Source organism: Piliocolobus tephrosceles, chromosome 9, assembly GCF_002776525.5.
Source record: "Piliocolobus tephrosceles isolate RC106 chromosome 9, ASM277652v3, whole genome shotgun sequence".
NCBI classification, from domain to species: domain Eukaryota; kingdom Metazoa; phylum Chordata; class Mammalia; order Primates; family Cercopithecidae; genus Piliocolobus; species Piliocolobus tephrosceles.
The window spans coordinates 124,631,305-124,645,170 of NC_045442.1; positions in this window are offsets into that span (position 1 = coordinate 124,631,305).

A 13,866-nucleotide genomic window follows, 5' to 3' on the forward strand; every position below is an offset into this window, starting at 1 on the left:
CAAATGAAAATATTTGAGTCGCTGCTGTCTAAGTAATTCTCCCGCCTCTAAGTTGCTCCTGTCATCTGTGTGGACTGAAGCACACAGCCAAGCCAAACCATTGAGTTTGGTGCCTCTGGAAGCATTGGTAATCTGCACATTTCAGATTATTCCATTGATGTGGGAAGAGCAGGGTAAGGCCAGCTTTCCATGTGAATTCCTTATTCCTTCTGTGGGTAAGGACCTCAGATGAGTCCTGCACAAGCCAGCTCTGGCAAAGCAGTTATTTAAGTGACATCAGCTAACAAGCAAGCAGTCCATGAGAGTTAGTACTCAGAAACCTACGACAGGGTACACAGGGGCCCCAGGAGCTCGGGGAGCTGTCCTAGGTCATGTCTCCTGTGTTGCCATGGTCCCCTCCTGCCACCCGGAGGTAGAAAGAGGAGGGAAGAGGCCCAGAGAGCAGACACAAGCCCCAGCTTGTGTTTCCACAGAGCGTTCATCTTGGCAAGCGGTCCTGCTGGGATTGATTCAGTCTCGTGGAGGAAATTGATGAATGGTTCCGTGGAGAGAATGGAATCTAAAGAAACAGTTTTTCTTGCCTTCGCTTGTACCTTGGGAGTGAGGGTTGGATTACCTTTCTGACTTGATTCACTGCCGCTGAGAAACTGGTTGGGGGGGTGCTCTGTCTAAATGGTTTATATGATGTCCTTATAGCTGGAGAAGGACTGTGAGGAGGCAGGCAGAGCTATGGGTACATTTTTGTCTCACTAAAGTGCACGTATTTCATTAAGGATGATGTGGCATGGTGTCCATTTGCTGGTAAAGACATCCTGTCTTGTCTGTCAAAGCCTACAGCGTTCTCTGTGGCTGGCCCATCGATATTTTATACGTGACACATAGACCCCCCTTTCTAATTACATTCTTCAAGAAAAAACTCACACACGCAACCCATAACATTGCGGGAATGTTCTCCGCCTGCTCTGAAAAGCAGAGGGCTCACGGCCCTATTTTTTTTTAGCGGATCATAGCTTAGGCCGGCACCACTTATCACTATGTGGGAGACAAACTGCCTGCGTTCTGGACGCGATCTCTGGCTGCTGTGCACAGCAGGTGTTAGAGGCAGCACCCAAGGCTCATATTCAACGGAATCGGCACAGGCAGAAAGCTGGATCTGGAGTGGAAAGATCTGGTTTCCACCCTGAACTCTGCTATCAGGAAGCCACCTCTCTTCTCTCTTTCAGCCTTGCTTTCCATATCCAGGGATGACGATATTATTATGGAGGTAACAGATTTTCCAGGAAGAATAAAAGAGAAGTTATATCTGAAAACCATGTATAAACTGAAAGCATGCAGTTAAAAACTTTTATTATTATTTTATTTCTGTGATCCTCACTTAGCACTCTGGTGGTTAATGAGGTACAGTACTAATCATGTTATTTATTAACTTTTTTTGTATTTTATGATGCTTCGACGTCTCAGGGCCTTGTGAACATGGGAAGGCATGGCCCCCTGAGGTTAGCTAATTTCTAGGGATAGTAAGGCTTGCAGGTGAGTGCGCCCATGACATGCAAACCAAACAATCCTGTCCATGCCCCACCCTCCTCCTTTTATCCAGCTCCTGCAGTCTGCGATACTATTCCCCTGCCCTCCATCACCCCAGGACTAGGCTTCTGACAAGGGGAACCACCCCAGCACCCTCGAGCCTGCAGAAATGACTTGAACTACTCAACCCCAGGTCTGCTCAGCTCCCTCACTTTGCCTCCTGTGACACCCAGTAAAGGCTTCCCCCTGGCTCTTCCCTCCTTCCCCCCGGCTCCTGGCTGGCCCTGCTGCTTCCCCATGTGGCCCTGCGTGGTGTGCCCTGCCCCTGTTTTCAGGGGTGGTGTGAGAGTTTAAACACTTCCCGTCTTAACAGTCATTTCTGTGTCTGTGCAGGTCTTATACCCGATTAAAACAAATCCCAGGTGTGTGTCTGTGTGTGTGTGTGTGTGTGTGTGTAATGTTTTTAGAGACAGAATCTTGCTGTGTTGCCCAGGCTGGAGTGCAGTGATGTCATCATGACAAATTGCAGCCTCCATCTCCTGGGCTCAAGTAATCCTCCCACCTCAGCCTCCCAAGTAGCTGGGACCATAGACACTCACGCCCATGCCTGGCTAATTTATTTCTTGTAGAGATGGAGTCTCCCTATGTTGCCCAGGCTGGTCTTGAACTCCTGGACTCAAGCGATCCTCCCACCTCAGCCTCCCAAAGTGCTGGGATTACAGGCATGAGCAACCATGACTTGCCCCAGGTAAAATTTTAAGACAGGTACCCATATGAATACAGCATTTCTGGAATGAACAAATCCATGGAACAGAAAAGGCAATGGCCGGTGTGTTTGGTGAGGCTGCTTCATCTCAGGGTGGCACGGTTGGAGTGGGTGCAGCTGAGGCTTACTGGATAAACCGCCCCTTGGAATCGCCAGCAGGTGCCAGGTGCCTGAGCTTCTCCTCCGGGCAGGCAGGGCAGGTCTTGTTGGTGTGGGATTTCTTTAATCGCCTCCACTCGCTCCTGCCATGCCGCGAGGGTTTAATGCTCGGCCAAACTGAGAACTGTTGGAATGAATCACCTGTGACGTTTTCTCCAGCTTTAAAATGTTATGATACTAGATAAACCCTGGGGGACCATTTTGTGGACCAAAGGTCTTTGAGGTAAATGAATTAGATATAGAAAGATCCAAAATATTAGATAGCATAGGCTACTCCTTCTTGATCTAAAAAAAAAATACATTTACTATCTTTTAAAATGAAGTGGGGGATCAAGGTGTTCCCCCACCTTTGAGCTGGTTAGAAAACTGTTGTGCCCGTTAAGTAAGAATGGTGACACGTGATCATGTGGCCTTCTGGGTTTTCCTTTTGGCCCTGAGCTGTTTGATGGAAGGAACAGCTTTGTGATATATAATTCAGTGTCTTGTATCTGGCCCCGGAGGCTGCTGAGCTAGTTTATATAATGATCATACTCATGAGGGAAAAATTAATTGCATCTTCCTCACCAGTTGCTGAGTGCTACAGTATCATTGGAAAACCCAGAGTTCCCCTCAGGAAACCCAGTTGCAAGTTAATATACAGTCATGCTGTGCATGACTTTATTAATCCAGAGCCAGGGCAGGTGAGGAGGTAGAAACTGGCCGACTGCAGGCTGGAGATGTTGGCTCTTGCCTGGCCGGTCCACAGGCCAGCTGTGCAATGGGTGTCACCCCCTTAACCTCTCTGTTCTTTAAGTTCCTTCCCTGAATGTGGAGCTGAAATAATCACATATATCTCTCGGGCACACATAATAACAACAAATGAGATAATGCCTTTGGAGGGATTTGAGTTCCTTGAAGAGAATTACCATAACGTACACACTCTGTGTGTGTGTGTCTGTGCACGCTATCAGTATAACAAAGACAGAAACTGTAACCCCGCAAAAATGTAATTCTACTCCACCCGTTTTCCTTAACATAAAAGCCACGTCTCCTCCACAGAGCTGCTGTGAACGTAACTACTAAGTTACTACTAATGCTCCCAACAGATTGCGTTCGGAAAAGGATGCTCCGTGTCCCACAGCTAGAACGCCATGTGTCCTGTGGGAACGACCCAGGTTGGGCTCAGGAAAGACCTCAGACATGTTTTCCAATGGCCTCCAGCAAATCCCTGTTGTGTATTCTTTTCCCTGCTAATTGCTGTGGTGTTTAATTGTTAAAGCCGTGTGTGTTTCAAGGGAAATTGAATCCATATGTTTCTGATTCATTCGCACTGAGCTCATCAAATTGTTGTTTTATAAGAGCCGTTTGCTGTCCAGGAAGAATTCCCCCGTGCCCCTCCCCACACTGTTCTATGCTTTCTAGTATCTTTAAAACAGGATGCTGCGCTCTGCCCAGCAAAACCCTCTATCAATACTGTACTACTGTGATCACTTCCTCCTCCACTGTAACATTTTAAATGATAAAAGTTAGCCTCTTTTCACAGGAGTAAGACAAGACGGTATCTTACAGAAAAGCCGCCTGAGTGTCTCCCATGAAAACTAGAGTGAAGACTGAGTTAAACAAAGTTGAAAAAGTCTCTTCATTGATATCTCAAGACTTTAAATTCAAGAAAAGCAAAGGGGCCAGACATGGTGGCTCATGCCTGTAATCCCAGCACTTTGGGAGGCTGAGGCAGGTGGATCCCTTGAAGTCAGGAGTTCTAGACCAGCCTGGCCAATATGGTGAAACCCCATCTCTACTAAACACACTAAAAAATTAGCCAGGCATGGTGGCAAGTGCCTGTAATCCCAACTACTCGGGAGGCGGAGGCGGAGAATCGCCAGAACCTGAGGAAGCAGAGTGCAGTGAGCCGAGATCATGCTACTCAGTCTAGCCTAAGTGACAGAGCAAGACTCTGTCAAAAAGAAAGAAGAAAAAAAAGCGAAGGTTAAGTTGCTGAGATTCATTCATTCAACAAACATTTAGAGAGTACCTACTGTGTACTAAGATACACTTTTATATACTAGATATATCACCATGAAAAGATAGCCTGTCCTCATGAAGCATATATTCCGTGGGGCATTTCCCATACATATTTTGATCATGGAAGCCAGTATTCTAAAAAATCACTCCTTAAGGAACATTAGTTTATAGGGGAAGAAAATGTTAGCTCAACTAACCTGAGTTCCCTTGAGCACGTGCTTAGATTGGAAAGTATGACGCCAATACGTAATTCTTTGTCTTCGGATATATTCTGGGAGGAGAGCAAAAAAATAAACAGTTAAGCAAGAGGTATTTGTGGTCAGGTTATGATACGGTACGTACCATAAAGCAACTAAGGCAGGGTTGCAGTGTGTGGAATGAGCGCTTATTTTTCCTTCAGCCAAGGAAGTGACATTGGAGTAGAGATAATTGAATGAGAGAGAGGAGCTCACAGGAAGATCTGGGGAAATAAATGACACAAATATCATTCATATTTGTTTTTGCAGTGAAATCACAGTTAAAGTTAATGCCGTACTTCAAAAGACTGAATGACAGGTAGCAGAGAAACTGGAAAGTATGTAAGGCTGGGATCAGCTCTGAGGCAAGGAAATGACCGTTTTAACTTGCACTCCCATAGACCATGGGTCAGGAGGGAGGGAGATGCCTGCAGAGGGGCGGCCTGGTAGGGAAACAGTCTCATGATCCAATAACAGGCCATTCTGTACGTCACTCTTCATTAAAGGTTTTTCTGATTCCTGATGGAGAAATTAAGACAGTGTTAGTGCTACTAGGATTTTTGTGGGTGTGTTTATATACACAGTATTGTAGACATCTCCCACCCCACCCCCGAATCTTCCCCAGTCTGGAATTGCCTCTTCCCTAGGTGGCCTTGTTTTGTCTCTATCAGATGCAGCCTGTCCAGTCAGAGTGCCCTATTCCTTTGGGTCCAGCGACTGGCTCAAGGAAGGAAAGGCAAGGTCCGAGCTGGACCAACCAGAGCTACTCAGGAAGCTATTTCTCTCCTTCGGCTAAAGGCAAGGACCAAGTAAGCCGAAATGATTGATGTCAGTCTTTGCAAGAACCAGAGGATGATTTAAGGTCTGGAATCCAGCCTTGCTTAATGCTTAGACTGCTTCTGGACTTTGTAGTTATCAACACTAATAAATGCCCTTTTTTGACTTAAGCGAGTTGATGACTTTTTTTGTGATTCCAGCCATAAGAGCCGTAACAGAGTGTCGTCTAATTTGGGTGTTTGTTGTGTGCCTATAATTGATGTCATGGGTGGACACATTGTATTTTTTGTTTCCTTTATGCAGTTCCAGGTAGGAGACCCCTTTCCGTATTGTTAAGGTTAGGTACCTACGACACGATGGAGTCAGGAGTGCAGACTGAGAGGGCCAGTAAGTAGCAATCCTTACAGAATGTTGCCCAAATGCCACCAGTTCCCATGTGAAAACGCCGTGTTGTGTATCCTAAGGATATGGTTTGGTTCTGTGTCCTCAACAAATCTCATGTCAAATTGTAATCCCCAGTGTTGGAAGTGGGGCCTGGTGGGAGGTGACTGGATCATGGGGGTGAAATTCTCATGAATGGTTTAGCACCATCCCCCCTCGGTTCTGTCCAGTGAGTACGTTCTCATGAGATTTGGTTGTTTAAAAGTGTGTGGCACCTCCTTCCTCTCTCTCTCTTGGTCCGTCCTGCTCCCACCATGTGAGATGCCTCTTCCCACTTTGACTTCCGCCATGAGTAAAAGCTCCCTGAGGCCTCCCCAGAAATAGAAGCCGCTATGCTTCCTGTACAGCCTGCAGAACCATGAGCCAATTCAACCTCTTTTCTTTGTAAATTACTCTGTCTCAGGCATTTCTTTATAGCAATGTAAGAATACACCAAAACATCTAATGTTAATGAAATAGCAAATAAATAAATGATTTAACTGTTTGTGTACAAAATCCTCACCATGCTAAAATATAGTACTCCTTTCTATTGATGATGAAAAGTAGAATATCTTTAAAACAGCAAGGACTCCAAGCTAGAGTCTCTGGTGTTATTGAGCTGCAACCAAGTGGATCCTGGAGAGGAAGACCCTGTCCATCATGAGGCCAAGCATGGGAAACAGAAGTGCTCAAGAAGCTGCCTGCTGATTATGATTTCTGACCTCAGCCCTGTCAGGGGTGCTGTAGAGTGCCTCAGATCACTGGAAAACCTTCTCTTATTTCTCTCCCACCTTGTCCCAGTTTTGCACAAACACTTGTTTCTGCATTGCCTTAAAATGATGATAATTTGGGAGGCCAAGGCGGCTGGATCACCTGAGGTCAGGAGTTTGAGACCAGCCTGGCCAACATGGGGAAGCCCCATCTTTACTGAAAATACAAAAAAATTAGCCGGGTGTTGTGGTGAGTGCCTGTAGTCCCAGCTACTCGGGAGGCTGAGGCAGGAGAATTGCGGGAACCCAGAAGACGGAGGTTGCAGTGAGCTGAGATCACGTCACTGCACTCCAGCCTGGGTGACAGAGCAAGAATCCATCTCAAAAACAGAAAGGAAAAACAAACAAGCAAAAAAAAAAAAAAATCCATGCTAATATTGCCAAAGACCAGTCAGGGTGTTACAGAAACTGGCCAATAAAAATGATTGAAATGCATTTTTAAACTATAAAAGCACCTTAAGATTGTTTGGCAGGCACTCTGTGAGGCTGCTTCTTGTTGATGAGCTGCTGAAGATGAGCCAGTGTCAGCCAGAAGGGCAGCGCTCACGGCTGCACTGATGATGTCAAGTTCATGGACGATGCGATCGTAAACAGACATCAAGATCGTGGATGATGTGATCTCAAACAAGATGACCTTTCTGAGCCTCAGTGTTAGAGAAATTCTAAATCCCATTTTTAAAACTTTGTTAAAAGTAATTAGAATAAAAATAAATGTATCCTTGGCATCTTGGAGAGAGACATGGCATCCTTCTAAATGTCTAACCATGAGGGAAAAGACTCCATTGGACTGGATTCACCATTTGATGCCCAACGGTGGTACACAGTAGGCATTCAGGAAATATTTGTTGACTAATAATTGATTGTTGGAATAAATTAGTGGAGAACCAACTACTTCCTATTTTAAGTATCCATTGACTAAGTTTCCCAAATAGTTGCAGTGAAACCTAAAGCTCCTTGTTAAATGCTGACTATGTCCAAACAAGCTCTGTTTTTCTCCTGCTACCAGCTGAGACTAATAGTAAACTTTTCCATATCTCCCCATCTACAAAAGACAGCTATCTCATCAGTATGGAGCACACTCAGTGGACTCACTAGAATACTGTAATAGTTTCTGGGTTATGAAAACACAGTTGTGGCCGATGCACTTTGAGAACCTTACAATCTAAAATAATCAGAGGCACTTAAAACATAAGACAATAAGTCCTTGTGTAGTATACAGAACATAGAAAAAGTCATGAAATTAAGGTTCATTTGTTCAGTCAATTAGTTAGTCAGCAAATAGTGATCACAGTCATTGTGCTAAACACCTGGGACTCAAAGCAAAACATACAAATACTCCCTCAAGAAGCTCACAGTCTACAGAAAAAAAAGACAAGTCTGCCATTACAAGTGAGGTGTGTGAGAACTTCTGTTCCACAGGCATGCCCCCCGTCAGAAAGAGGCCACAGAAGACACCTTAGTCAGTGAGGGTAGGGGTGACCAGGAAAGGTTTAACAAGGGTAGGAGCTGACCTTTTGTGGTAAATATGCATTAGATTTACCATCTTAACCATTTTCTTTTTTTTTTTTTTTGAGATAGAGTTTCACCCTTGTCAGCCAGGCTGGAGTGCAATGGCATGAACTCGGCTCACTGCAACCTCCGCCTCCTGGGTTCAAGCGATTCTCTTACCTCAGCCTCCTGAGTAGCTGGGATTACAGGCACATGCCACCATGCCGGGGCAATTTTTGTATTTTTAGTAGAGATGGGGTTTCACCATGTTGGCCAGGCTGGTCTCGAACTCCTGACCTCAGGTGATCCGCCCGACTCGGCCTCCCACAGTGCTGGGATTACAGGCATGAGCCACCGCACCCGGCCCAACCACTTTTAAGTACATACTTCAGCAGCATTAAGTACATTCATATTGTTGGGCAACCATCACCACCACCCATCTCCGTAACTCTCTTCATTTTCTTCATCTGATACTCTATACCCATAAATGATGAGTCCCCATCCCCCCATTCTCCAGCCCCGGTAAACACTGTTCTACTTTCTGACCACTATACGTACCTTATAAAGTGGAATCATATACTGTGCGTCATTTTGTGACTGGCCTATTTCACTCAGCATAAAGTCTTCAAGGTTCAGCCACGTTGTAGCCTGTGTCAGAACTTCCTTTGTAAGCTGAATAATAGTCTGTTATATGGATGCACCACATTTTGTTGATCCATTTATCTGCTATGAGACATGAGGTACACATAGTGAATCAACAAATAGTGACAGACATTGTGCCAGACACCTGGGACTCAAAGCGAAACATACACTTGCTCCCTCAAGAAGCTCACAATCTAAAGAGAGAGATTCTGTTCACATGAGGCTGATTTGTTAATCGATCCTTAAAGGATAAGGAGATTTCCACAAGTATTATAAGGTGAAGAAGGGCATTCCAGGGAAGTGTGATCAACTGTAGCACTTTTCAGGAACTTCAGGTGGGAAGTTCCTGAAATGCCGGGAGCATTTTGATCCAGTGGGAAAATGATAAGAGATGAAGTCAGAGAGAGAGGCAGGTGCTGGATCGTCAAGAGAGCTTTGGAGTTTAAACAACAGCCCATGGTGGGAAACATGGACATATTTAAGAGAACAGAATTAACATGTCATTGTATAACAAGTCTTAGGACCCAGCCACTAAAAGAAAGTGATAAGAAAGCAAATTGACCATTTGTTAACATGGTGTGGTAGAAAGTCCCCGAGATGGTCCCCAGTAATCCTCATTATGTCAAGGCAAGAAAATCACAACAAGATCCTTTAGACGGTGTCCATCGTCACAGAATTTTGTTCCTCTTTTCTGATTGAGTCTACTCTATCTTCTATTATTTATGTGTGTCATATTTTGCTACTATTCTGGGTTTCTTAAAAATGGAGAAGTTACAATCCTGTGGGATCTTTATTCTACTTTCACCCCTGTTTCTGGCTTGTAATAATATTGGTTAACATTTTCTGAACCTTTTTTCTCACACTATGTGTGGATCTACCCAGTGAGTCAGTTTCCCCAAGGCTTGCGTATTTATTCTATTTACTTTAAAACAAATCACAAAACATTTCCTCTGTGCCAGATATCAGACTTTTGCCTATTTTGTTCTATTTGTCTTTAATTCATTGCTGAATACACTTATTCACACTTACAGGAGCTAAAAGACTTAACCAGGAAAGAGTTAAAGAAGCTCCAGACAACAGTTTCCAATGATAAAAGAGCTGTTCCACCCAGAGACACCTACTCTGCACTGAGCCTTAGTAATTGATTTAATAACAGGTGATAGAGATGTGGGTATGAAGAGTGAATATGCTTTTGTTGGTTTTTCTACTTCTCTGATGCTCTGCTTGATAGCTAGTATGACAAATTACATAGATGCAGTGGTCATGGTCAAAGGGAAAAGAAATGCCTTTTTGACAGCACTGACAATTACCGAATTCCATCATGCAGGGCCTGTTGCAAATAATATAATCACACGAAAATACAAATTTTATCCGTGCACTGTTTGAACTCCAGGATTTCACCCCATCATTAAACACACTTAGCCGAGCCAACAGAGCCATTTACAATTCTGATAGGACTCAGCGCAGAGCAGCTGCCTGGACCAAAGTGGAATCCCAGCCTCCTTCAACTCTGAGTGTGTTTGCCTGTGAGTGACCCCTGTTCTTTTATCCTGCCAGGAGCTGAGTTAGAACAATCCAGTTCATACCAGTTGATAGTTTGCCTGACCTGGGCATACATCTAAAAGGAAATCAATAGAGCAGAAAGCCCTTGTCCAGAAAATAAGAGGAAGGCCAGTGATAAGGTTATGCATCTACTTGCGTGGCAAATGGAAAGAGGCAAGTGTCTGCTTGCAAGGAGCTGCTGTGCTCTCTTCTAACCAGATATGTAGCTTCCAGTTTAAGTACATTTAAAGTTTCCAACTGTGTATGGAGTCCTTTAAGAAAATGTGATTTTAAAACACTCCAAGTTCTTAAAGCACGTCATTTTCTAAATGGGCATCCATGCTTTAAAAGCTTTCTTTACAAAAATACTCAGGGTTCAGCTGCTTTTCCATAGCTGGTGCTTTCAGTGTAGGATTTGATTTGCAAACCCTAATTCACCAGCTAAATTTTAAAAATGCACAGAATGCGTGTGTAGTCCCCATAATGAAACTGACCATCTGTCAGAGTCCAGTGATGATTCACAAAGCAGGGCACTTAGTTACCTGGAAGTTAAAAGAGCCCATTTTTAATCTCAACATACTATGAACAACACTAAAATCTGCTTGATAGTAAATTTATCTAGATGATAAAAGAGTGAGTGATTATGACTAATAGTGAATAATAGTTGCCATTAATAATTATAGTTATTGCTAAATTGGTTTTATCACTGCCCGCTTCACATTTATATCTAATGTAAAATATGATAAGGTTTGATTTCAAGAGACAAATCAAATTAATGATAATAACATAGTAAAAGCTTGTCTTGAAGGATCTCATTATACCGTAAAGTAGATATCCTGCTGTTCAAATAATAGCCAGCAATATGCATACTAACTTATAGCACATTAACTTATAGTACACCGTTTTCTCTAATCTAGAGATAATCTAATATGAAGGTGCAAGCCCTGTCTTCTACTACTGAAATTCAGAAGGCATTCTCCTGTTTTCAAACTAGTAATGAAAATCACATGTTGGGAGCCTAGCACATATAGCTCTGTATACAAGGGCATTTACTGCAACAAATTGTTGTGATAGTCTTTCCCTCCAAAAAAAGAAGAAAGAAGGAAGAAAAGAAAAAAAGAGAGAGAGAAGGAGGGAGGGAGGAAGGAAAGAAGGGAGGGAGGGAGGGAAGGAAGGAAGGAAGGAAGGAAGGAAGGAAGGAAGGAAGGAAGGAAGGAAGGAAGGAAGGAAGGAAGGAAAAAAGAAAACCCAAATGTTTACCAGTAGCATATAGGTTAAATAAATGGTAGCATGTTTGGACTTTAGGCTGGAGCATACCTAGTAAAAAGAATGATTTTTAAAAGAATAAGAGCTGTATGTTTCCATAGAAAAAGATGCATATTATATTAAGTTAAAAATAGTACATACTAAGTGGTATATGGTATATCCCATTTTTGTTGAAAATGTATAAAAAATTTTTAAAAAGCAGAGAGGGGAAAGGAAGGGAGAAGAAAGGAATAGAAGGAGGAAGGAAGACATGGAAGGGTGATCTGTATGTCTACACAAGCATAGGAAAATACACGGAAGTACATCGAGTAAAGGTTAACATTCTTCTGGAGATAGAATATGAAGAGGGAGAAGAGTTAATGATTTATTTATAAACCCCTGTTTGTTTTACTTGTGGTGTAAGTTATTTCTATAATATTTGAAAATTGCAAAGAAGTACAAAAACCTAAAACCATAAGTAATAGCAACTTTTATCTGAGATTCCTTGACTCAAGAGTTTCATTTCCCAAAGTTGAAAAAGAATTACAATGTCATTATTTTATTTTTATGTGTATCATTAATAGATACACGTTAAAAAAATAGGCCATTGATTTGGACTATCAGAAAAGAAAAACATTCCCTTTATAGGCAATTTACGTCTACTCATTGAACACCTAGCTTTAGCATGGGTACTTGTAATGCTTAATATTGATATCATTCTTTGCTATTTACAAAGCACTTTCATGAGCACAGTTAAATTTAATCTTCAGAGCAAAAAATTCCGGATTATTTTACTTCAAAGGAATAAGTGCCTACAATCCTACTCTATCTACTTTCACCACAAAAGTTAAACTTAGATTTACAACAACACTACTGCTTTTATTAAGGAGAACGTGGTCTTCTTGTAGAGATACTGTGTCAAGGATGCATTCATGAAACAGACAAAACCAAAATAAATGATATAGTCTCTAAATGAAAAGAGAAATTGTAGCAGACAGTTCATACTGGGTGTAAGTGACTTACTAACATTTTTTTTTTAGTGGAGCTGTTGTCTTTATAAATGATGATAATTAAAGTCATGGCCTCAAACATTGTCAGTTGATTAGGTAGATGAAACTATGCACTATTCTTAATACAGTTTAATACAAATGACATTTCTGGGTTCTGGGCTATCGTGTTAATAGATTATTTTAGGCTGTTGTTGCTTGCTTTTCTAATTAGGGGGGATTCTTTCAGGAAAAACAAAAGCATTTTAGGTAGAAAAATGGCAATGGAAGAGCTGGTTCTGTTATAATAGGAAATAATTGATTCTGCTTCTTTTATTTTGGGGAAAGAGAAAAGTGTATTTTAATTCTTTCTACATATGTAACTTATGTTTTTGGTGATCTTGTCGCATCCTTGCAATGACTGAAATGGGTAGATGTAGTCATTAGAAAATTGTTGTAATGTGGCTGGACATGTTGGCTCATGCCTGTAATCCCAGCACTTTGGGAGACCGAGACAAGCAGATCACCTGAGGTCAGGAGTTCAAGACCAGCCTGGTCAACATGGTAATACCCCGTCTCCACTAAACATACAAAAATTAGCTGGGCATGGTGGCAGGCACCTGTAATCCCAGCTACTTAGGAGGCTAAGGCAGGAGAGTCACTTGAACCTGGGAGGTGGAGGTTGCAGTGAGCCAAGATCGCACCACTGTACTCCAGCTTGGGTGACAAGAGCAAGACTCTGTCTCAAAAAAAGAAAGAAAGAAAGAAAAAGAAAGTTGTTGTAATGTACATTTTGTTGCAGGTGAAAGAGAGGCAGGAGGGATATTGGAGACCAGTTATTGGAAGGTGATGCTAGGGCTGTAATCTCATTTTCCTGACAAAAGTCACACCTCTCTGTGCTTCCCTCATTAAAACACTCAGCCAAATGTGTTGTAATTATTTGTTTTATTCTTTTTTGTCACTAGACTGAACAGCCTGATGTGGGTCTTATTCGCAGCTTTATTTCCAGGGCCCGTATAGACACTGGCGCAAAATGGGTCCTCTAGAAACGTCTACTGAATAATAGAACAAATTGAATCACTATGTACTGGCTAGAAATACCTCTCCAGCCACCAAGGCTGACCTTCTGAGAGTACTGTGGTCTAAAGAGGTAACTTGCTGGTAGGACGTAGGTATATATCTACTCAACCAGGTCTTGTCAAGGTTCACTGATACTTTTGTCCACAGTGTCTTCGTTTTCTCAATTATATGTCTCCGTCCAATAACTCTAAGTGAAAATGACCTACCTGTAGAAATGGGAGGTTGGAAAA